Below are 25,395 nucleotides of genomic sequence, written 5' to 3'. Positions count from 1 at the left end.
GCTGGTATTCAGAGGCGGGGAATCAGAGGCAGGGTATCAGACACGGGGAATCAGAGGTGGGGAATCAGAGATGCGGAATCAGAGGCGGGGAATCAGATATGGGGAATCAGAGGTGGGGTATCAGGGGCAGGGAATCAGTGGCAGGGAATCAGAGGCGGGGAAACAGAGGCGGGGATCAGAGGCAGGGAATCAGACACGGGGAATCAGATATGGGGAAACAGAGGCGGGGAATCAGAGGCGGGCAAACAGAGGCGGGGAATTAGATATGGGGAATCAGAGGTGGGGAATCAGAGGTGGTGAATCAGAGATGGGGAATCACAGGCGGGGAATCAGAGGCAGGGAATAGAACGCGGGGAATCAGAGGCGGGGAATCAGAGCTGGGGAATCAGAGGCGGGGAATCATAGTTGGGAATCAGAGGCGGGGAATCGGATATGGGGAAACAGAGGCGGGGAATCAAAGGCAGGGAAACAGAGGCGGGGAATCAGATATGGGGAATCGGATGCGGGGAATCAGAGGCGGGGAATAGGAGCTGGGGAATCAGAGGCGGGGTATCAGAGTTGGGTCATCTGAGGTGGGGAATTAGATATGGGGAAACAGAGGCGGGGAATCAGAGGCGGGGAAACAGAGGCGAGGAATCAGATATGGGGAATCAGAGGTGGGGAATCACAGGCAGGGAATCAGAGATGGGGATTCAGAGGCGGGGAATGATATATGGGGAATCAGAAGCGGGGAATCAGAGGCGGGGTAACAGAGGTGGGGAATCAGATATGGGGAATCAGAGGTGGCGAATCAAAGGCGGTGAATCAGAGATGGGGAATCAGAGGCGGGGAATCAGAGGCAGGGAATCAAACACGGGGAATCAGAGGCGGGGAATCAGAGCTGGGGAATCAGAGGCGGGGAATCAGAGTTGGGGAATCAGAGGCGGGGAATCAGATATGGGGAAACAGGGGCGGGGAATCAGAGGCAGGGAAACAGAGGCGGGGAATCAGATATGGGGAATCAGGGGTGGGGAATCAGAGGTTGGGAATCAGAGGCAGGGAATCAGAGGCGTGGAAACAGAGGCGGGGATTCAGATATGGGGAATCAGAGGTGGGGAATCAGGGGCGTGGAATCAGAGGCAGGGAATTAGATGTGGTGAATCAGAGATGGGGAATCAGAGGCAGGGAATCAGAATCAGAAGCGGGGTATCAGTGGCCGGGAATCAGAGGAAGGTAATCAGAGGCAGGGGATCAAACACGGGGAATCAGAGGCTGGGAATCAGAGCTGGGGAATCAGAGGCGGGGAATCAGAGCTGGGGAAGCAGAGATGGGGAATCAGAGGCGGGGAATCAGAGGCAGGGAATCAGATGCGGGGAATCAGAGGCGGGGAATCAGAGCAGGCGAATCAGAGGCGGGGAATCAGAGGTGGGCAATCAGAGGATGGGAATCAGATATGGGGAATCAGAGGCGGGGAATCAGAGCTGGGGAATCACAGGCGGGGAATCAGAGTTGGGGAATCTGAGGCGGGGAATCAGATATGGGGAAACAGAGGCGGGGAATCAGAGGCGGTGAAACAGAGGCGGGGAATCAGATATTGGGAATCAGAGGTGGGGAATCAGAGGTTGGGAATCAGAGGCCTGGAATCAGAGGCGTGGAATCAGAGGCAGGGAATCAGATGCGGGGAATCAGAGGAGGGGAATCAGAGCTGGGGAATCAGAGGCGGGGTATTAGAGTTGGGGAATCAGAGGCGGGGAATCAGACGCGGGGAATCAGAGGGGGGGAATCATAGCTGGCGAATCAGAAGCGGGGAATCAGAGGTGGGCAATCAGAGGCCGGGAATCAGAGGTGGTGAATCAGAGATGGGGAATCAGAGGCGGGGAATCAGTGGCAGGGAATCAGATATGGGGAATCAGAGGCGTGGAATCAGAGGCAGGGAATCAGACACGGGGAATCAGACACGGGGAATCAGAGGTGGGGAATCAGAGATGGGGAATCAGAGGCGGTGAATCAGAGATGGGGAATCAGAGGCGGGGAATCAGAGGCAGGAAATCAGACACGGGGATTCAGAGGCTGGGAATCAGACGGGGGGAATCAAAGGCGGGGAATCAGAGCTGGGGAATCAGAGGCAGGGAATCAGAGGCGGGGAATCAGATATGGGGAATCAGAGGCTGGTATTCAGAGGCGGGGAATCAGAGGCAGGGTATCAGACACGGGGAATCAGAGGTGGGGAATCAGAGATGCGGAATCAGAGGCGGGGAATCAGATATGGGGAATCAGAGGTGGGGTATCAGGGGCAGGGAATCAGTGGCAGGGAATCAGAGGCGGGGAAACAGAGGCGGGGATCAGAGGCAGGGAATCAGACACGGGGAATCAGATATGGGGAAACAGAGGCGGGGAATCAGAGGCGGGCAAACAGAGGCGGGGAATTAGATATGGGGAATCAGAGGTGGGGAATCAGAGGTGGTGAATCAGAGATGGGGAATCACTGGCGGGGAATCAGAGGCAGGGAATAGAACGCGGGGAATCAGAGGCGGGGAATCAGAGCTGGGGAATCAGAGGCGGGGAATCATAGTTGGGAATCAGAGGCGGGGAATCGGATATGGGGAAACAGAGGCGGGGAATCAAAGGCAGGGAAACAGAGGCGGGGAATCAGATATGGGGAATCGGATGCGGGGAATCAGAGGCGGGGAATAGGAGCTGGGGAATCAGAGGCGGGGTATCAGAGTTGGGTCATCTGAGGTGGGGAATTAGATATGGGGAAACAGAGGCGGGGAATCAGAGGCGGGGAAACAGAGGCGAGGAATCAGATATGGGGAATCAGAGGTGGGGAATCACAGGCAGGGAATCAGAGATGGGGATTCAGAGGCGGGGAATGATATATGGGGAATCAGAAGCGGGGAATCAGAGGCGGGGTAACAGAGGTGGGGAATCAGATATGGGGAATCAGAGGTGGCGAATCAAAGGCGGTGAATCAGAGATGGGGAATCAGAGGCGGGGAATCAGAGGCAGGGAATCAAACACGGGGAATCAGAGGCGGGGAATCAGAGCTGGGGAATCAGAGGCGGGGAATCAGAGTTGGGGAATCAGAGGCGGGGAATCAGATATGGGGAAACAGGGGCGGGGAATCAGAGGCAGGGAAACAGAGGCGGGGAATCAGATATGGGGAATCAGGGGTGGGGAATCAGAGGTTGGGAATCAGAGGCAGGGAATCAGAGGCGTGGAAACAGAGGCGGGGATTCAGATATGGGGAATCAGAGGTGGGGAATCAGGGGCGTGGAATCAGAGGCAGGGAATTAGATGTGGTGAATCAGAGATGGGGAATCAGAGGCAGGGAATCAGAATCAGAAGCGGGGTATCAGTGGCCGGGAATCAGAGGAAGGTAATCAGAGGCAGGGGATCAAACACGGGGAATCAGAGGCTGGGAATCAGAGCTGGGGAATCAGAGGCGGGGAATCAGAGCTGGGGAATCACAGGCGGGGAAGCAGAGATGGGGAATCAGAGGCGGGGAATCAGAGGCAGGGAATCAGATGCGGGGAATCAGAGGCGGGGAATCAGAGCTGGCGAATCAGAGGCGGGGAATCAGAGGTGGGCAATCAGAGGATGGGAATCAGATATGGGGAATCAGAGGCGGGGAATCAGAGCTGGGGAATCACAGGCGGGGAATCAGAGTTGGGGAATCTGAGGCGGGGAATCAGATATGGGGAAACAGAGGCGGGGAATCAGAGGCGGTGAAACAGAGGCGGGGAATCAGATATTGGGAATCAGAGGTGGGGAATCAGAGGTTGGGAATCAGAGGCCTGGAATCAGAGGCGTGGAATCAGAGGCAGGGAATCAGATGCGGGGAATCAGAGGAGGGGAATCAGAGCTGGGGAATCAGAGGCGGGGTATTAGAGTTGGGGAATCAGAGGCGGGGAATCAGACGCGGGGAATCAGAGGGGGGGAATCATAGCTGGCGAATCAGAAGCGGGGAATCAGAGGTGGGCAATCAGAGGCCGGGAATCAGAGGTGGTGAATCAGAGATGGGGAATCAGAGGCGGGGAATCAGTGGCAGGGAATCAGATATGGGGAATCAGAGGCGTGGAATCAGAGGCAGGGAATCAGACACGGGGAATCAGACACGGGGAATCAGAGGTGGGGAATCAGAGATGGGGAATCAGAGGCGGTGAATCAGAGATGGGGAATCAGAGGCGGGGAATCAGAGGCAGGAAATCAGACACGGGGATTCAGAGGCTGGGAATCAGACGGGGGGAATCAAAGGCGGGGAATCAGAGCTGGGGAATCAGAGGCAGGGAATCAGAGGCGGGGAATCAGATATGGGGAATCAGAGGCTGGTATTCAGAGGCGGGGAATCAGAGGCAGGGAATCAGACACGGGGAATCAGAGGTGGGGAATCAGAGATGGGGAATCAGAGGAGGGGAATCAGAGTTGGGGAATCAGAGGCAGGGAATCGGATGTGCGGAATCAGAGATGGGGAATCAGAGGTGGGGAATCAGAGGCGGTGAATCAGAGATGGGGAATCAGAGGCGGGGAATCAGAGGCAGGAAATCAGACACGGGGATTCAGAGGCTGGGAATCAGACGGGGGGAATCAAAGGCGGGGAATCAGAGCTGGGGAATCAGAGGCAGGGAATCAGAGTTGGGGATTCAGAGACGGGGAATCAGATATGGGGAAACAGAGGCGGGGAATCAGAGGCGGGCAAACAGAGGCGGGGAATTAGATATGGGGAATCAGATGTGGGGAATCAGAGGTGGTGAATCAGTGATGGGGAATCACAGGCGGGGAATCAGAGGCAGGGAATAGAACGCAGGGAATCAGAGGCAGGGAATCAGAGCTGGGGAATCAGAGGCGGGGAATCATAGTTGGGAATCAGAGGCGCGGAATCAGATATGGGGAAACAGAGGCGGGGAATCAGAGGCGGGGAAACAGAGGCGGGGAATCAGATATGGGGAATCGGATGCGGGGAATCAGAGGCGGGGAATCAGAGCTGGGGAATCAGAGGCGGGGAATCAGAGTTGGGGCATCAGAGGTGGGGAATTAGATATAGGGAAACAGAGGCGGGTAATCAGAGGCGGGGAAACAGAGGCGGGGAATCAGATATGGGGAATCAGAGGTGGGGAATCAGAGGCAGGGAATCAGATGTGCGGAATCAGAGATGGGGAATCAGAGGCAGGGAATCAGAATCAGAAGCGGGGAATCAGAGGCCGGGAATCAGAGGCCGGGAATCAGATGCTGGGAATAAGAGGCCGGGAATCAGAGGTGGGGAATCAGAGGCGGGGAATGAGATATGGAGAATCAGAGGCGGGGAATCAGAGGCCGGGAAACAGAGGTGGGGAATCAGATATGGGGAATCAGAGGTGGCGAATCAAAGGCGGTGAATCAGAGATGGGGAATCAGAGGCGGGGAATCAGAGGCAGGGAATCAGATGCGGGGAATCAGAGGCGGGGAATCAGAGCTGGCGAATCAGAGGCGGGGAATCAGAGGTGGGCAATCAGAGACGGGGAATCAGATATGGGGAATCAGAGGCGGGTAATCAGAGGCGGGGAAACAGAGGTGGGGAATCAGATATGGGGAAACAGAGGTGGCGAATCAAAGGCGGTGAATCAGAGATGGGGAATCAGAGGCGGGGAATCAGAGGCAGGGAATCAAAAACGGGGAATCAGAGGCGGGGAATCAGAGCTGGGGAATCAGAGGCGGGGAAGCAGAGTAGGAGAATCAGAGGTGGGGAATCAGATATGGGGAAACAGGGGCAGGGAATCAGAGGCGGGGAAACAGAGGTGGGGAATCAGATATGGGGAATCAGAGGTGTGGAATCAGAGGTTGGGAATCAGAGGCGGGGAAACAGAGGAGGGGAATCAGATATGGGGAATCAGAGGTGCCGAATTAAAGGCGGTGAATCAGAGATGGGGAATCAGGGCAGGGAATCAGAGGCAGGGAATCAAACACGGGGAATCAGAGGCGTGGAATCAGAGCTGGGGAATCAGAGGCGGGGATTCAGTGTTGGGGAATCAGATATGGGGAATCAGAGGTGGGGAATCAGAGGTTGGGAATCAGAAGCAGGGAATCAGAGGCGGGGAATCAGAGGCGGAGAATCAGAGGCAGGAAATCCGATGTGCGGAATCGGAGATGGGGAATCAGAGGCAGGGAATCAGAGGCGGGGAATCAGAGGCGGGGAATCAGAGGCCGGGAATCAGATATGGGGAAACAGAGGCGGGGAATCAGAGGCGGGGAAACAGAGGCGGGGAATCAGATATGGGGAATCAGAGGTGGGGAATCAGAGGTTGGGAATCAGAGGCAGGGAATCAGAGGCTGGGAATCAGATGCAGGGAATCCAATGCGGGGAATCAGAGGCGGGGAATCAGAGCTGGGGAATCAGAGGTGGGGAATCAGAGTTGGGGAATCAGAGTCGGGGACTTAGATATGGGGAAACAGAGGCAGGGAATCAGAGGCGGGGAAACAGACGCGGGGAATCAGAGGCGGGTATCAGAGCTGGGGAATCAGAGGCGGGGAATCAGAGTTGGGGAATCAGAGGCGGGGAATCAGAGGCGGGGAATCAGAGGCGGGGAATCAGAGGCGGGGAAACAGAGGCAGGGAATCAGATATGGGGAATCAGAGGTGGGGTATCAGGGGCAGGGAATCAGTGGCAGGGAATCAGAGGCGGGGAATCAGAGGCGGGGAATCAGAGGCAGGGAATCAGACACGGGGAATCAGATATGGGGAAACAGAGGCGGGGAATCAGAGGCGTGCAAACAGAGGCGGGGAATTAGATAAGGGGAATCAGAGGTGGTGAATCAGAGATGGGGAATCACAGGCGGGGAATCAGAGGCAGGGAATAGAACGCGGGGAATCAGAGGCGGGGAATCAGAGCTGGGGAATCAGAGGCGGGGAATCATAGTTGGGAATCAGAGGCGGGGAATCAGATATGGGGAAACAGAGGCGGGGAATCAAAGGAGGGGAAACAGAGGCGGGGAATCAGATATGGGGAATCGGATGCGGGGAATCAGAGGCGGGGAATCAGAGCTGGGGAATCAGAGGCGGGGTATCAGAGCTGGGGCATCAGAGGTGGGGAATTAGATATGGGGAAACAGAGGCGGGGAATCAGAGGCGGGGAAACAGAGGTGGGGAATCAGATATGGGGAATCAGAGGTGGGGAATCAGAGGCAGGGAATCAGATGTGCGGAATCTGAGATGGGGAATCAGAGGCAGGGAATCAGAATCAGAAGCGGGGAATCAGAGGCCGGGAATCAGAGGCCGGGATTCAGATGCCGGGAATAAGAGGGCGGGAATCAGAGGTGGGGAATCAGAGTCCGGGAATCAGAGATGGGGATTCAGAGGCGGGGAATCAGAGGCGGGGTAACAGAGGTGGGGAATCAGATATGGGGAATCAGAGGTGTCGAATCAAAGGCGGTGAATCAGAGATGGGGAATCAGAGGCGGGGAATCAGAGGCAGGGAATCAAACACGGGGAATCAGAGGCGGGGAATCAGAGCTGGGGAATCAGAGGTGGGGAATCAGAGTTGGGGAATCAGAGGCGGGGAATCAGATATGGGGAAACAGGGGCGGAGAATCAGAGGCAGGGAAACAGAGGCGGTGAATCAGATATGGGGAATCAGGGGTGGGGAATCAGAGGTTGGGAATCAGAGGCAGGGAATCAGAGGCGTGGAAACAGAGGCGGGGATTCAGATAAGGGGAATCAGAGGTGGGGAATCAGGGGCGTGGAATCAGAGGCAGGGAATTAGATGTGGTGAATCAGAGATGGGGAATCAGAGGCAGGGAATCAGAATCAGAAGCGGGGTATCAGAGGCCGGGAATCAGAGGAAGGTAATCAGAGGCAGGGGATCAAACACGGGGAATCAGAGGCTGGGAATCAGAGCTGGGGAATCACAGGCGGGGAATCAGAGATGGGGAATCAGAGGCGGGGAATCAGAGGTGGGCAATCAGAGGATGGCAATCAGATATGGGGAATCAGAGGCGGGGAATTAGAGCTGGGGAATCACAGGCGGGGAATCAGAGTTGGGGAATCAGAGGCGGGGAATCAGATATGGGGAAACAGAGTCGGGGAATCAGAGGCGGTGAAACAGAGGCGGGGAATCAGATATGGGGAATCAGAGGTTGGGAATCAGAGGTTGGGAATCAGAGGCCTGGAATCAGAGGCGGGGAATCAGAGGCAGGGAATCAGATGCGGGGAATCAGAGGAGGGGAATCAGAGCTGGGGAATCAGAGGCGGGGTATTAGAGTTGGGGAATCAGAGGCGGGGAATCAGACGCGGGGAATCAGAGGGGGGGAATCATAGCTGGCGAATCAGAGGCGGGGAATCAGAGGTGGGCAATCAGAGGCCGGGAATCAGAGGTGGTGAATCAGAGATGGGGAATCAGAGGCGGGGAATCAGTGGCAGGGAATCAGATATGGGGAATCAGAGGCATGGAATCAGAGGCAGGGAATCAGACACGGGGAATCAGACACGGGGAATCAGAGGTGGGGAATCAGAGATGGGGAATCAGAGGCGGTGAATCAGAGATGGGGAATCAGAGGCGGGGAATCAGAGGCAGGAAATCAGACACGGGGATTCAGAGGCTGGGAATTAGACGGGGGGAATCAAAGGCGGGGAATCAGAGCTGGGGAATCAGAGGCAGGGAATCAGAGGCGGGGAATCAGATATGGGGAATCAGAGGCTGGGATTTAGAGGCGGGGAATCAGAGGCAGGGAATCAGACACGGGGAATCAGAGGTGGGGAATCAGAGATGGGGAATCAGAGGCGGGGAATCAGAGGCAGGGAATCAGACGCGGGGAATCTGAGGCGGGGAATCAGAGCTGGGGAATCAGAGGTGGGGAATCAGAGTTGGGGAATCAGAGGCAGGGAATCGGATGTGCGGAATCAGAGATGGGGAATCAGATGTGGGGAATCAGAGGAATCAGAGATGGGGAATCAGAGGCGGGGAATCAGAGGCAGGAAATCAGACACGGGGATTCAGAGGCTGGGAATCAGACGGGGGGAATCAAAGGCGGGTAATCAGAGCTGGGGAATCAGAGGCAGGGAATCAGAGTTGGGAATTCAGAGACGGGGAATCAGATATGGGGAAACAGAGGCGGGGAATCAGAGGCGGGCAAACAGAGGCGGGGAATTAGATATGGGGAATCAGAGGTGGGGAATCGAGGTGGTGAATCAGTGATGGGGAATCACAGGCGGGGAATCAGAGGCAGGGAATAGAACGCAGGGAATCAGACGCAGGGAATCAGAGCTGGGGAATCAGAGGCGGGGAATCATAGTTGGGAATCAGAGGCGGGGAATCAGATATGGGGAAACAGAGGCGGGGAATCAGAGGCGGGGAAACAGCGGCGGGGAATCAGATATGGGGAATCGGATGCGGGGAATCAGAGGCGGGGAATCAGAGCTGGGGAATCAGAGGCGGGGAATCAGAGTTGGGGCATCAGAGGTGGGGAATTAGATATAGGGAAACAGAGGTGGGGAATCAGAGGCGGGGAAACAGAGGCGGGAAATCAGATGTGCGGAATCAGAGATGGGGAATCAGAGGCAGGGAATCAGAATCAGAAGCGGGGAATCAGAGGCCGGGAATCAGAGGCCGGGAATCAGATGCTGGGAATAAGAGGCCGGGAATCAGAGGTGGGGAATCAGAGTCCGGGAATCAGAGATGGGGATTCAGAGGCGGGGAATGAGATATGGAGAATCAGAGGCGGGGAATCAGAGGCCGGGAAACAGAGGTGGGGAATCAGATATGGGGAATCAGAGGTGGCGAATCAAAGGCGGTGAATCAGAGATGGGGAATCAGAGGCGGGGAATCAGAGGCAGGGAATCAGATGCGGGTATCAGAGGCGGGGAATCAGAGCTGGCGAATCAGAGGCGGGGAATCAGAGGTGGGCAATCGGAGGCGGGGAATCAGATATGGGGAATCAGAGGCGGGGAATCAGAGGCGGGGAAACAGAGGCGGGGAATCAAATATAGGGAATCAGAGGTGGGGAATCAGAGGTTGTGAATCAGAGATGGGGAATCAAGGCGGGGAATCAGAGGCAGGGAATCAGACACGGGGAATCAGAGGCGGGGATTCAGAGCTGGGGAATCAGAGGCTGGGAATCAGAGTTGGGGAATCAGAGGCGGGGAATCAAAGGCGGGGAAACAGAGGCGGGGAATCAGATATGGGGAATCGGATGCGGGGAATCAGAGGCGGGGAATAGGAGCTGGGGAATCAGAGGCGGGGAATCAGAGGAAGGTAATCAGAGGCAGGGGATCAAACACGGGGAATCAGAGGCTGGGAATCAGAGCTGGGGAATCACAGGCGGGGAATCAGAGATGGGGAATCAGAGGCGGGGAATCAGAGGTGGGCAATCAGAGGATGGCAATCAGATATGGGGAATCAGAGGCGGGGAATTAGAGCTGGGGAATCACAGGCGGGGAATCAGAGTTGGGGAATCAGAGGCGGGGAATCAGATATGGGGAAACAGAGTCGGGGAATCAGAGGCGGTGAAACAGAGGCGGGGAATCAGATATGGGGAATCAGAGGTTGGGAATCAGAGGTTGGGAATCAGAGGCCTGGAATCAGAGGCGGGGAATCAGAGGCAGGGAATCAGATGCGGGGAATCAGAGGAGGGGAATCAGAGCTGGGGAATCAGAGGCGGGGTATTAGAGTTGGGGAATCAGAGGCGGGGAATCAGACGCGGGGAATCAGAGGGGGGGAATCATAGCTGGCGAATCAGAGGCGGGGAATCAGAGGTGGGCAATCAGAGGCCGGGAATCAGAGGTGGTGAATCAGAGATGGGGAATCAGAGGCGGGGAATCAGTGGCAGGGAATCAGATATGGGGAATCAGAGGCGTGGAATCAGAGGCAGGGAATCAGACACGGGGAATCAGACACGGGGAATCAGAGGTGGGGAATCAGAGATGGGGAATCAGAGGCGGTGAATCAGAGATGGGGAATCAGAGGCGGGGAATCAGAGGCAGGAAATCAGACACGGGGATTCAGAGGCTGGGAATTAGACGGGGGGAATCAAAGGCGGGGAATCAGAGCTGGGGAATCAGAGGCAGGGAATCAGAGGCGGGGAATCAGATATGGGGAATCAGAGGCTGGGATTTAGAGGCGGGGAATCAGAGGCAGGGAATCAGACACGGGGAATCAGAGGTGGGGAATCAGAGATGGGGAATCAGAGGCGGGGAATCAGAGGCAGGGAATCAGACGCGGGGAATCTGAGGCGGGGAATCAGAGCTGGGGAATCAGAGGTGGGGAATCAGAGTTGGGGAATCAGAGGCAGGGAATCGGATGTGCGGAATCAGAGATGGGGAATCAGATGTGGGGAATCAGAGGAATCAGAGATGGGGAATCAGAGGCGGGGAATCAGAGGCAGGAAATCAGACACGGGGATTCAGAGGCTGGGAATCAGACGGGGGGAATCAAAGGCGGGTAATCAGAGCTGGGGAATCAGAGGCAGGGAATCAGAGTTGGGAATTCAGAGACGGGGAATCAGATATGGGGAAACAGAGGCGGGGAATCAGAGGCGGGCAAACAGAGGCGGGGAATTAGATATGGGGAATCAGAGGTGGGGAATCGAGGTGGTGAATCAGTGATGGGGAATCACAGGCGGGGAATCAGAGGCAGGGAATAGAACGCAGGGAATCAGACGCAGGGAATCAGAGCTGGGGAATCAGAGGCGGGGAATCATAGTTGGGAATCAGAGGCGGGGAATCAGATATGGGGAAACAGAGGCGGGGAATCAGAGGCGGGGAAACAGCGGCGGGGAATCAGATATGGGGAATCGGATGCGGGGAATCAGAGGCGGGGAATCAGAGCTGGGGAATCAGAGGCGGGGAATCAGAGTTGGGGCATCAGAGGTGGGGAATTAGATATAGGGAAACAGAGGTGGGGAATCAGAGGCGGGGAAACAGAGGCGGGAAATCAGATGTGCGGAATCAGAGATGGGGAATCAGAGGCAGGGAATCAGAATCAGAAGCGGGGAATCAGAGGCCGGGAATCAGAGGCCGGGAATCAGATGCTGGGAATAAGAGGCCGGGAATCAGAGGTGGGGAATCAGAGTCCGGGAATCAGAGATGGGGATTCAGAGGCGGGGAATGAGATATGGAGAATCAGAGGCGGGGAATCAGAGGCCGGGAAACAGAGGTGGGGAATCAGATATGGGGAATCAGAGGTGGCGAATCAAAGGCGGTGAATCAGAGATGGGGAATCAGAGGCGGGGAATCAGAGGCAGGGAATCAGATGCGGGTATCAGAGGCGGGGAATCAGAGCTGGCGAATCAGAGGCGGGGAATCAGAGGTGGGCAATCGGAGGCGGGGAATCAGATATGGGGAATCAGAGGCGGGGAATCAGAGGCGGGGAAACAGAGGCGGGGAATCAAATATAGGGAATCAGAGGTGGGGAATCAGAGGTTGTGAATCAGAGATGGGGAATCAAGGCGGGGAATCAGAGGCAGGGAATCAGACACGGGGAATCAGAGGCGGGGATTCAGAGCTGGGGAATCAGAGGCTGGGAATCAGAGTTGGGGAATCAGAGGCGGGGAATCAAAGGCGGGGAAACAGAGGCGGGGAATCAGATATGGGGAATCGGATGCGGGGAATCAGAGGCGGGGAATAGGAGCTGGGGAATCAGAGGCGGGGTATCAGAGTTGGGGCATCTGAGGTGGGGAATTAGATATGGGGAAACAGAGGCGGGGAATCAGAGCCGGGGAAACAGAGGCGAGGAATCAGATATGGGGAATCAGAGGTGAGGAATCAGAGGCAGGGAATCAGATGTGCGGAATCAGAGATGGGGAATCAGAGGAAGGGAATCAGAATCACAAGCGGGGAATCAGAGGCCGGGAATCAGAGGCCGGGATTCAGATGCCGGGAATAAGAGGCCGGGAATCAGAGGTGGGGAATCAGAGTCCGGGAATCTGAGATGGGGATTCAGAGGCGGGGAATGATATATGGGGAATCAGAGGCGGGGAATCAGAGGCGGGGTAACAGAGGTGGGGAATCACATATGGGGAATCAGAGGTGGCGAATCAAAGGCGGTGAATCAGAGATGGGGAATCAGAGGCGGGGAATCAGAGGCAGGGAATCAAACACGGGGAATCAGAGGCGGGGAATCAGAGCTGGGGAATCAGAGGCGGGGAATCAGATATGGGGAAACAGGGGCGGGGAATCAGAGGCAGGGAAACAGAGGCGGGGAATCAGATATGGGGAATCAGGGGTGGGAAATCAGAGGTTGGGAATCAGAGGCAGGGAATCAGAGGCGTGGAAACAGAGGCGGGGATTCAGATATGGGGAATCAGAGGTGGGGAATCAGTGGCGTGGAATCAGAGGCAGGGAATTAGATGTGGTGAATCAGAGATGGGGAATCAGAGGCAGGCAATCAGAATCAGAAGCGGGGTATCAGTGGCCGGGAATCAGAGGAAGGTAATCAGAGGCAGGGGATCAAACACGGGGAATCAGAGGCTGGGAATCAGAGCTGGGGAATCAGAGGCGGGGAATCAGAGCTGGGGAATCACAGGCGGGGAATCAGAGATGGGGAATCAGAGGCGGGGTATCAGAGCTGGCGAATCAGAGGCGGGGAATCAGAGGTGGGCAATCAGAGAATGGGAATCAGATATGGGGAATCAGAGGCGGGGAATCAGAGCTGGGGAATCACAGGCGGGGAATCAGAGTTGGGGAATCAGAGGCGGGGAATCAGATATGGGGAAACAGAGGCGGGGAATCAGAGGCGGTGAAACAGAGGCGGGGAATCAGATATTGGGAATCAGAGGTGGGGAATCAGAGGTTGGGAATCAGAGGCCTGGAATCAGAGGCGGGGAATCAGATATTGGGAATCAGAGGTGGGGAATCAGAGGTTGGGAATCAGAGGCCTGGAATCAGAGGCGTGGAATCAGAGGCAGGGAATCAGATGCGGGGAATCAGAGGAGGGGAATCAGAGCTGGGGAATCAGAGGCGGGGTATTAGAGTTGGGGAATCAGAGGCGGGGAATCAGACGCGGGGAATCAGAGGGGGGGAATCATAGCTGGCGAATCAGAGGCGGGGAATCAGAGGCCTGGAATCAGAGGTGGTGAATCAGAGATGGGGAATCAGAGGCGGGGAATCAGTGGCAGGGAATCAGATATGGGGAATCGGATGCGGGGAATCAGAGGCGTGGAATCAGAGGCAGGGAATCAGACACGGGGAATCAGACACGGGGAATCAGAGGTGGGGAATCAGAGATGGGGAATCAGAGGCGGTGAATCAGAGATGGGGAATCAGAGGCGGGGAATCAGAGGCAGGAAATCAGACACGGGGATTCAGAGGCTGGGAATCAGACGGGGGGAATCAAAGGCGGGGAATCAGAGCTGGGGAATCAGAGGCAGGGAATCAGAGGCGGGGAATCAGATATGGGGAATCAGAGGCTGGTATTCAGAGGCGGGGAATCAGAGGCAGGGAATCAGACACGGGGAACCAGAGGTGGGGAATCAGAGATGGGGAATCAGAGGCGGGGAATCAGAGTTGGGGAATCAGAGGCAGGGAATCGGATGTGCGGAATCAGAGATGGGGAATCAGAGGTGGGGAATCAGAGGCGGTGAATCAGAGATGGGGAATCAGAGGCGGGGAATCAGAGGCAGGAAATCAGACACGGGGATTCAGAGGCTGGGAATCAGACGGGGGGAATCAAAGGCGGGGAATCAGAGCTGGGGAATCAGAGGCAGGGAATCAGAGTTGGGGATTCAGAGACGGGGAATCAGATATGGGGAAACAGAGGCGGGGAATCAGAGGTGGGCAAACAGAGGCGTGGAATTAGATATGGGGAATCAGATGGTGGGAATCAGAGGTGGTGAATCAGTGATGGGGAATCACAGGCGGGGAATCAGAGGCAGGGAATAGAACGCAGGGAATCAGAGGCAGGGAATCAGAGCTGGGGAATCAGAGGCGGGGAATCATAGTTGGGAATCAGAGGCGGGGAATCAGATATGGGGAAACAGAGGCGGGGAATCAGAGGCGGGGAAACAGAGGCGGGGAATCAGATATGGGGAATCGGATGCGGGGAATCAGAGGCGGGGAATCAGAGCTGGGGAATCAGAGGCGGGGAATCAGAGTTGGGGCATCAGAGGTGGGGAATTAGATATAGGGAAACAGAGGCGGGGAATCAGAGGCGGGGAAACAGAGGCAGGGAATCAGAATCAGAAGCGGGGAATCAGAGGCCGGGAATCAGATGCCGGGAATCAGATGCTGGGAATAAGAGGCCGGGAATCAGAGGTGGGGAATCAGAGTCCGGGAATCAGAGATGGGGATTCAGAGGCGGGGAATGAGATATGGAGAATCAGAGGCGGGGAATCAGAGGCCGGGAAACAGAGGTGGGGAATCAGATATGGGGAATCAGAGGTGGCGAATCAAAGGCGGTGAATCAGAGATGGGGAATCAGAGGCGGGGAATCAGAGGCAGGGTATCAGATGCGGGGAATCTGAGGCGGGGAATCAGAGCTGGCGAATCAGAGGCGGGGAATCTGAGGTGGGCAATCAGAGACGGGGAATCAGATATGGGGAATCAGAAGCGGGTAATCAGAGGCGGGGAAACAGAGGTGGGGAATCAGATATGGGGAAACAGAGGTGGCGAATCAAAGGCGGTGAATCAGAGATGGGGAATCAGAGGCGGGGAATCAGAGGCAGGGAATCAAAAACGGGGAATCAGAGGCGGGGAATCAGAGCTGGGGAATCAGAGGCGGGGAAGCAGAGTAGGAGAATCAGAGGTGGGGAATCAGATATGGGGAAACAGGGGCGGGGAATCAGAGGCGGGGAAACAGAGGCGGGGAATCAGATATGGGGAATCAGAGGTGTGGAATCAGAGGTTGGGAATCAGAGGCGGGGAAACAGAGGAGGGGAATCAGAGATGGGGAATCAGGGCAGGGAATCAGAGGCAGGGAATCAAACACGGGGAATCAGAGGCGTGGAATCAGAGCTGGGGAATCAGAGGCGGGGATTCAGAGTTGGGGAATCAGAGGCGGGGAATCAGAGGCGGGGAAACAGAGGCGGGGAATCAGATATGGGGAATCAGAGGTGGGGAATCAGAGGTTGGGAATCAGAAGCAGGGAATCAGAGGCGGGGAATCAGAGGCGGGGAATCAGAGGCAGGAAATCCGATGTGCGGAATCGGAGATGGGGAATCAGAGGCAGGGAATCAGAGGCGGGGAATCAGAGGCGGGGAATCAGAGGCCGGGAATCAGATATGGGGAAACAGAGGCGGGGAATCAGAGGCGGGGAAACAGAGGCGGGGTATCAGATATGGGGAATCAGAGGTGGGGAATCAGAGGTTGGGAATCAGAGGCAGGGAATCAGAGGCTGGGAATCAGATGCAGGGAATCAGATGCGGGGAATCAGAGGCGGGGAATCAGAGCTGGGGAATCAGAGGTGGGGAATCAGAGTTGGGGAATCAGAGTCGGGGACTTAGATATGGGGAAACAGAGGCAGGGAATCAGAGGCGGGGAAACAGACGCGGGGAATCAGAGGCGGGTATCAGAGCTGGGGAATCAGAGGCGGGGAATCAGAGTTGGGGAATCAGAGGCGGGGAATCAGAGGCGGGGAATCAGAGGCGGGGAAACAGAGGCAGGGAATCAGATATGGGGAATCTGAGGTGGGGTATCAGGGGCAGGGAATCAGTGGCAGGGAATCAGAGGCGGGGAATCAGAGGCGGGGAATCAGAGGCAGGGAATCAGACACGGGGAATCAGATATGGGGAAACAGAGGCGGGGAATCAGAGGCGGGCAAACAGAGGCGGGGAATTAGATAAGGGGAATCAGAGGTGGGGAATCAGAGGTGGTGAATCAGAGATGAGGAATCACAGGCGGGGAATCAGAGGCAGGGAATAGAACGCGGGGAATCAGAGGCGGAGAATCAGAGCTGGAGAATCAGAGGCGGGGAATCATAGTTGGGAATCAGAGGCGGGGAATCAGATATGGGGAAACAGAGGCGGGGAATCAAAGTCGGGGAAACAGAGGCGGGGAATCAGATATGGGGAATCGGATGCGGGGAGTCAGAGGTGGGGAATCAGAGCTGGGGAATCAGAGGCGGGGTATCAGAGTTGGGGCATCAGAGGTGGGGAATTAGATATGGGGAAACAGAGGCGGGGAATCAGAGGCGGGGAAACAGAAGTGGGGAATCAGATATGGGGAATCAGAGGTGGGGAATCAGAGGCAGGGAATCAGATGTGCGGAATCAGAGATGGGGAATCAGAGGCAGGGAATCAGAATCAGAAGCGGGGAATCAGAGGCCGGGAATCAGAGGCCGGGATTCAGATGCCGGGAATAAGAGGCCGGGAATCAGAGGTGGGGAATCAGAGTCCGGGAATCAGAGTTGGGGATTCAGAGGCGGGGAATCAGAGGCGGGGTAACAGAGGTGGGGAATCAGATATGGGGAATCAGAGGTGTCGAATCAAAGGCGGTGAATAAGAGATGGGGAATCAGAGGCGGGGAATCAGAGGCAGGGAATCAAACACGGGGAATCAGAGGCGGGGAATCAGAGCTGGGGAATCAGAGGCTGGGAATCAGAGGAAGGTAATCAGAGGCAGGGGATCAAACACGGGGAATCAGAGGCTGGGAATCAGAGCTGGGGAATCACAGGCGGGGAATCAGAGATGGGGAATCAGAGGCGGGGAATCAGAGGCAGGGAATCAGATGCGGGGAATCAGAGGCGGGGAATCAGAGCTGGCGAATCAGAGGCGGGGAATCAGAGGTGGGCAATCAGAGGATGGGAATCAGATATGGGGAATCAGAGGCGGGGAATTAGAGCTGGGGAATCACAGGCGGGGAATCAGAGTTGGGGAATCAGAGGCGGGGAATCAGATATGGGGAAACAGAGTCGGGGAATCAGAGGCGGTGAAACAGAGGCGGGGAATCAGATATGGGGAATCAGAGGTGGGGAATCAGAGGTTGGGAATCAGAGGCCTGGAATCAGAGGCGGGGAATCAGAGGCAGGGAATCAGATGCGGGGAATCAGAGGAGGGGAATCAGAGCTGGGGAATCAGAGGCGGGGTATTAGAGTTGGGGAATCAGAGGCGGGGAATCAGACGCGGGGAATCAGAGGGGGGGAATCATAGCTGGCGAATCAGAGGCGGGGAATCAGAGGTGGGCAATCAGAGGCCGGGAATCAGAGGTGGTGAATCAGAGATGGGGAATCAGAGGCGGGGAATCAGTGGCAGGGAATCAGATATGGGGAATCAGAGGCGTGGAATCAGAGGCAGGGAATCAGACACGGGGAATCAGACACGGGGAATCAGAGGTGGGGAATCAGAGATGGGGAATCAGAGGCGGTGAATCAGAGATGGGGAATCAGAGGCGGGGAATCAGAGGCAGGAAATCAGACACGGGGATTCAGAGGCTGGGAATTAGACGGGGGGAATCAAAGGCGGGGAATCAGAGCTGGGGAATCAGAGGCAGGGAATCAGAGGCGGGGAATCAGATATGGGGAATCAGAGGCTGGGATTTAGAGGCGGGGAATCAGAGGCAGGGAATCAGACACGGGGAATCAGAGGTGGGGAATCAGAGATGGGGAATCAGAGGCGGGGAATCAGAGGCAGGGAATCAGACGCGGGGAATCTGAGGCGGGGAATCAGAGCTGGGGAATCAGAGGTGGGGAATCAGAGTTGGGGAATCAGAGGCAGGGAATCGGATGTGCGGAATCAGAGATGGGGAATCAGATGTGGGGAATCAGAGGAATCAGAGATGGGGAATCAGAGGCGGGGAATCAGAGGCAGGAAATCAGACACGGGGATTCAGAGGCTGAGAATCAGACGGGGGGAATCAAAGGCGGGTAATCAGAGCTGGGGAATCAGAGGCAGGGAATCAGAGTTGGGAATTCAGAGACGGGGAATCAGATATGGGGAAACAGAGGCGGGGAATCAGAGGCGGGCAAACAGAGGCGGGGAATTAGATATGGGGAATCAGAGGTGGGGAATCAGAGGTGGTGAATCAGTGATGGGGAATCACAGGCGGGGAATCAGAGGCAGGGAATAGAACGCAGGGAATCAGACGCAGGGAATCAGAGCTGGGGAATCAGAGGCGGGGAATCATAGTTGGGAATCAGAGGCGGGGAATCAGATATGGGGAAACAGAGGCGGGGAATCAGAGGCGGGGAAACAGAGGCGGGGAATCAGATATGGGGAATCGGATGCGGGGAATCAGAGGCGGGGAATCAGAGCTGGGGAATCAGAGGCGGGGAATCAGAGTTGTGGCATCAGAGGTGGGGAATTAGATATAGGGAAACAGAGGTGGGGAATCAGAGGCGGGGAAACAGAGGCGGGGAATCAGATATGGGGAATCAGAGGTGGGGAATCAGAGGCAGGGAATCAGATGTGCGGAATCAGAGATGGGGAATCAGAGGCAGGGAATCAGAATCAGAAGCGGGGAATCAGAGGCCGGGAATCAGAGGCCGGGAATCAGATGCTGGGAATAAGAGGCCGGGAATCAGAGGTGGGGAATCAGAGTGCGGGAATCAGAGATGGGGATTCAGAGGCGGGGAATGAGATATGGAGAATCAGAGGCGGGGAATCAGAGGCCGGGAAACAGAGGTGGGGAATCAGATATGGGGAATCAGAGGTGGCGAATCAAAGGCGGTGAATCAGAGATGGGGAATCAGAGGCGGGGAACCAGAGGCAGGGAATCAGATGCGGGGAATCAGAGGCGGGGAATCAGAGCTGGCGAATCAGAGGCGGGGAATCAGAGGTGGGCAATCAGAGGCGGGGAATCAGATATGGGGAATCAGAGGCGGGGAATCAGAGGCGGGGAAACAGAGGCGGGGAATCAAATATAGGGAATCAGAGGTGGGGAATCAGAGGTTGTGAATCAGAGATGGGGAATCAAGGCGGGGAATCAGAGGCAGGGAATCAGACACGGGGAATCAGAGGCGGGGATTCAGAGCTGGGGAATCAGAGGCTGGGAATCAGAGTTGGGGAATCAGAGGCGGGGAATCAAAGGCGGGGAAACAGAGGCGGGGAATCAGATATGGGGAATCGGATGCGGGGAATCAGAGGCGGGGAATAGGAGCTGGGGAATCAGAGGCGGGGTATCAGAGTTGGGGCATCTGAGGTGGGGAATTAGATATGGCGAAACAGAGGCGGGGAAACAGAGGCGAGGAATCAGATATGGGGAATCAGAGGTGGTGAATCAGAGGCAGGGAATCAGATGTGCGGAATCAGAGATGGGGAATCAGAGGAAGGGAATCAGAATCACAAGCGGGGAATCAGAGGCCGGGAATCAGAGGCCGGGATTCAGATGCCGGGAATAAGAGGCCGGGAATCAGAGGTGGGGAATCAGAGTCCGGGAATCAGAGATGGGGATTCAGAGGCGGGGAATGATATATGGGGAATAAGAGGCGGGGAATCAGAGGCGGGGTAACAGAGGTGGGGAATCACATATGGGGAATCAGAGGTGGCGAATCAAAGGCGGTGAATCAGAGATGGGGAATCAGAGGCGGGGAATCAGAGGCAGGGAATCAAACACGGGGAATCAGAGGCGGGGAATCAGAGCTGGGGAATCAGAGGCGGGGAATCAGAGTTGGGGAATCAGAGGCGGGGAATCAGATATGGGGAAACAGGGGCGGGGAATCAGAGGCAGGGAAACAGAGGCGGGGAATCAGATATGGGGAATCAGGGGTGGGAAATCAGAGGTTGGGAATCAGAGGCAGGGAATCAGAGGCGTGGAAACAGAGGCGGGGATTCAGATATGGGGAATCAGAGGTGGGGAATCAGGGGCGTGGAATCAGAGGCAGGGAATTAGATGTGGTGAATCAGAGATGGGGAATCAGAGGCAGGCAATCAGAATCAGAAGCGGGGTATCAGTGGCCGGGAATCAGATGCGGGGAATCAGAGGAGGGGAATCAGACGCGGTGAATCAGAGGGGGGGAATCATAGCTGGCGAATCAGAGGCGGGGTATTAGAGTTGGCGAATCAGAGGCGGGGAATCAGACGCGGTGAATCAGAGGGGGGGAATCATAGCTGGCGAATCAGAGGCGGGGAATCAGAGGCCTGGAATCAGAGGTGGTGAATCAGAGATGGGGAATCAGAGGCGGGGAATCAGAGCTGGGGAATCACAGGCGGGGAAGCAGAGATGGGGAATCAGAGGCGGGGAATCAGAGGCAGGGAATCAGATGCGGGGAATCAGAGGCGGGGAATCAGAGCTGGCGAATCAGAGGCGGGGAATCAGAGGTGGGCAATCAGAGGATGGGAATCAGATATGGGGAATCAGAGGCGGGGAATCAGAGCTGGGGAATCACAGGCGGGGAATCAGAGTTGGGGAATCAGAGGCGGGGAATCAGATATGGGGAAACAGAGGCGGGGAATCAGAGGCGGTGAAACAGAGGCGGGGAATCAGATATTGGGAATCAGAGGTGGGGAATCAGAGGTTGGGAATCAGAGGCCTGGAATCAGAGGCGTGGAATCAGAGGCAGGGAATCAGATGCGGGGAATCAGAGGAGGGGAATCAGAGCTGGGGAATCAGAGGCGGGGTATTAGAGTTGGGGAATCAGAGGCGGGGAATCAGACGCGGGGAATCAGAGGGGGGGAATCATAGCTGGCGAATCAGAAGCGGGGAATCAGAGGTGGGCAATCAGAGGCCGGGAATCAGAGGTGGTGAATCAGAGATGGGGAATCAGAGGCGGGGAATCAGTGGCAGGGAATCAGATATGTGGAATCAGAGGCGTGGAATCAGAGGCAGGGAATCAGACACGGGGAATCAGACACGGGGAATCAGAGGTGGGGAATCAGAGATGGGGAATCAGAGGCGGTGAATCAGAGATGGGGAATCAGAGGCGGGGAATCAGAGGCAGGAAATCAGACACGGGGATTCAGAGGCTGGGAATCAGACGGGGGGAATCAAAGGCGGGGAATCAGAGCTGGGGAATCAGAGGCAGGGAATCAGAGGCGGGGAATCAGATATGGGGAATCAGAGGCTGGTATTCAGAGGCGGGGAATCAGAGGCAGGGAATCAGACACGGGGAATCAGAGGTGGGGAATCAGAGATGGGGAATCAGAGGCGGGGAATCAGAGTTGGGGAATCAGAGGCAGGGAATCGGATGTGCGGAATCAGAGATGGGGAATCAGAGGTGGGGAATCAGAGGCGGTGAATCAGAGATGGGGAATCAGAGGCGGGGAATCAGAGGCACGAAATCAGACACGGGGATTCAGAGGCTGGGAATCAGACGGGGGGAATCAAAGGCGGGGAATCAGAGCTGGGGAATCAGAGGCAGGGAATCAGAGTTGGGGATTCAGAGACGGGGAATCAGATATGGGGAAACAGAGGCGGGGAATCAGAGGCGGGCAAACAGAGGCGGGGAATTAGATATGGGGAATCAGATGTGGGGAATCAGAGGTGGTGAATCAGTGATGGGGAATCACAGGCGGGGAATCAGAGGCAGGGAATAGAACGCAGGGAATCAGAGGCAGGGAATCAGAGCTGGGGAATCAGAGGCGGGGAATCATAGTTGGGAATCAGAGGCGCGGAATCAGATATGGGGAAACAGAGGCGGGGAATCAGAGGCGGGGAAACAGAGGCGGGGAATCAGATATGGGGAATCGGATGCGGGGAATCAGAGGCGGGGAATCAGAGCTGGGGAATCAGAGGCGGGGAATCAGAGTTGGGGCATCAGAGGTGGGGAATTAGATATAGGGAAACCGAGGCGGGGAATCAGAGGCGGGGAAACAGAGGCGGGGAATCAGATATGGGGAATCAGAGGTGGGGAATCAGAGGCAGGGAATCAGATGTGCGGAATCAGAGATGGGGAATCAGAGGCAGGGAATCAGAATCAGAAGCGGGGAATCAGAGGCCGGGAATCAGAGGCCGGGAATCAGATGCTGGGAATAAGAGGCCGGGAATCAGAGGTGGGGAATCAGAGGCGGGGAATGAGATATGGAGAATCAGAGGCGGGGAATCAGAGGCCGGGAAACAGAGGTGGGGAATCAGATATGGGGAATCAGAGGTGGCGAATCAAAGGCGGTGAATCAGAGATGGGGAATCAGAGGCGGGGAATCAGAGGCAGGGAATCAGATGCGGGGAATCAGAGGCGGGGAATCAGAGCTGGCGAATCAGAGGCGGGGAATCAGAGGTGGGCAATCAGAGACGGGGAATCAGATATGGGGAATCAGAGGCGGGTAATCAGAGGCGGGGAAACAGAGGTGGGGAATCAGATATGGGGAAACAGAGGTGGCGAATCAAAGGCGGTGAATCAGAGATGGGGAATCAGAGGCGGGGAATCAGAGGCAGGGAATCAAAAACGGGGAATCAGAGGCGGGGAATCAGAGCTGGGGAATCAGAGGCGGGGAAGCAGAGTAGGAGAATCAGAGGTGGGGAATCAGATATGGGGAAACAGGGGCAGGGAATCAGAGGCGGGGAAACAGAGGCGGGGAATCAGATATGGGGAATCAGAGGTGTGGAATCAGTGGTTGGGAATCAGAGGCGGGGAAACAGAGGAGGGGAATCAGATATGGGGAATCAGAGGTGGCGAATCAAAGGCGGTGAATCAGAGATGGGGAATCAGAGGCGGGGAATCAGAGGCAGGGAATCAGATGCGGGGAATCAGAGGCGGGGAATCAGAGCTGGCGAATCAGAGGCGGGGAATCAGAGGTGGGCAATCAGAGGCGGGGAATCAGATATGGGGAATCAGAGGCGGGGAATCAGAGGCGGGGAAACAGAGGCGGGGAATCAAATATAGGGAATCAGAGGTGGGGAATCAGAGGTTGTGAATCAGAGATGGGGAATCAAGGCGGGGAATCAGAGGCAGGGAATCAGACACGGGGAATCAGAGGCGGGGATTCAGAGCTGGGGAATCAGAAGCTGGGAATCAGAGTTGGGGAATCAGAGGCGGGGAATCAAAGGCGGGGAAACAGAGGCGGGGAATCAGATATGGGGAATCGGATGCGGGGAATCAGAGGCGGGGAATAGGAGCTGGGGAATCAGAGGCGGGGTATCAGAGTTGGGGCATCTGAGGTGGGGAATTAGATATGGCGAAACAGAGGCGGGGAATCAGAGGCGGGGAAACAGAGGCGAGGAATCAGATATGGGGAATCAGAGGTGGTGAATCAGAGGCAGGGAATCAGATGTGCGGAATCAGAGATGGGGAATCAGAGGAAGGGAATCAGAATCACAAGCGGGGAATCAGAGGCCGGGAATCAGAGGCCGGGATTCAGATGCCGGGAATAAGAGGCCGGGAATCAGAGGTGGGGAATCAGAGTCCGGGAATCAGAGATGGGGATTCAGAGGCGGGGAATGATATATGGGGAATCAGAGGCGGGGAATCAGAGGCGGGGTAACAGAGGTGGGGAATCACATATGGGGAATCAGAGGTGGTGAATCAAAGGCGGTGAATCAGAGATGGGGAATCAGAGGCGGGGAATCAGAGGCAGGGAATCAAACACGGGGAATCAGAGGCGGGGAATCAGAGCTGGGGAATCAGAGGCGGGGAATCAGAGTTGGGGAATCAGAGGCGGGGAATCAGATATGGGGAAACAGGGGCGGGGAATCAGAGGCAGGGAAACAGAGGCGGGGAATCAGATATGGGGAATCAGGGGTGGGAAATCAGAGGTTGGGAATCAGAGGCAGGGAATCAGAGGCGTGGAAACAGAGGCGGGGATTCAGATATGGGGAATCAGAGGTGGGGAATCAGGGGCGTGGAATCAGAGGCAGGGAATTAGATGTGGTGAATCAGAGATGGGGAATCAGAGGCAGGCAATCAGAATCAGAAGCGGGGTATCAGTGGCCGGGAATCAGATGCGGGGAATCAGAGGAGGGGAATCAGACGCGGTGAATCAGAGGGGGGGAATCATAGCTGGCGAATCAGAGGCGGGGTATTAGAGTTGGCGAATCAGAGGCGGGGAATCAGACGCGGTGAATCAGAGGGGGGGAATCATAGCTGGCGAATCAGAGGCGGGGAATCAGAGGCCTGGAATCAGAGGTGGTGAATCAGAGATGGGGAATCAGAGGCGGGGAATCAGAGCTGGGGAATCACAGGCGGGGAAGCAGAGATGGGGAATCAGAGGCGGGGAATCAGAGGCAGGGAATCAGATGCGGGGAATCAGAGGCGGGGAATCAGAGCTGGCGAATCAGAGGCGGGGAATCAGAGGTGGGCAATCAGAGGATGGGAATCAGATATGGGGAATCAGAGGCGGGGAATCAGAGCTGGGGAATCACAGGCGGGGAATCAGAGTTGGGGAATCAGAGGCGGGGAATCAGATATGGGGAAACAGAGGCGGGGAATCAGAGGCGGTGAAACAGAGGCGGGGAATCAGATATTGGGAATCAGAGGTGGGGAATCAGAGGTTGGGAATCAGAGGCCTGGAATCAGAGGCGTGGAATCAGAGGCAGGGAATCAGATGCGGGGAATCAGAGGAGGGGAATCAGAGCTGGGGAATCAGAGGCGGGGTATTAGAGTTGGGGAATCAGAGGCGGGGAATCAGACGCGGGGAATCAGAGGGGGGG

Source organism: Narcine bancroftii, chromosome 8 (assembly GCF_036971445.1).
Source record: "Narcine bancroftii isolate sNarBan1 chromosome 8, sNarBan1.hap1, whole genome shotgun sequence".
NCBI classification, from domain to species: domain Eukaryota; kingdom Metazoa; phylum Chordata; class Chondrichthyes; order Torpediniformes; family Narcinidae; genus Narcine; species Narcine bancroftii.
Note: the sequence above shows the minus strand (reverse complement) of the source record.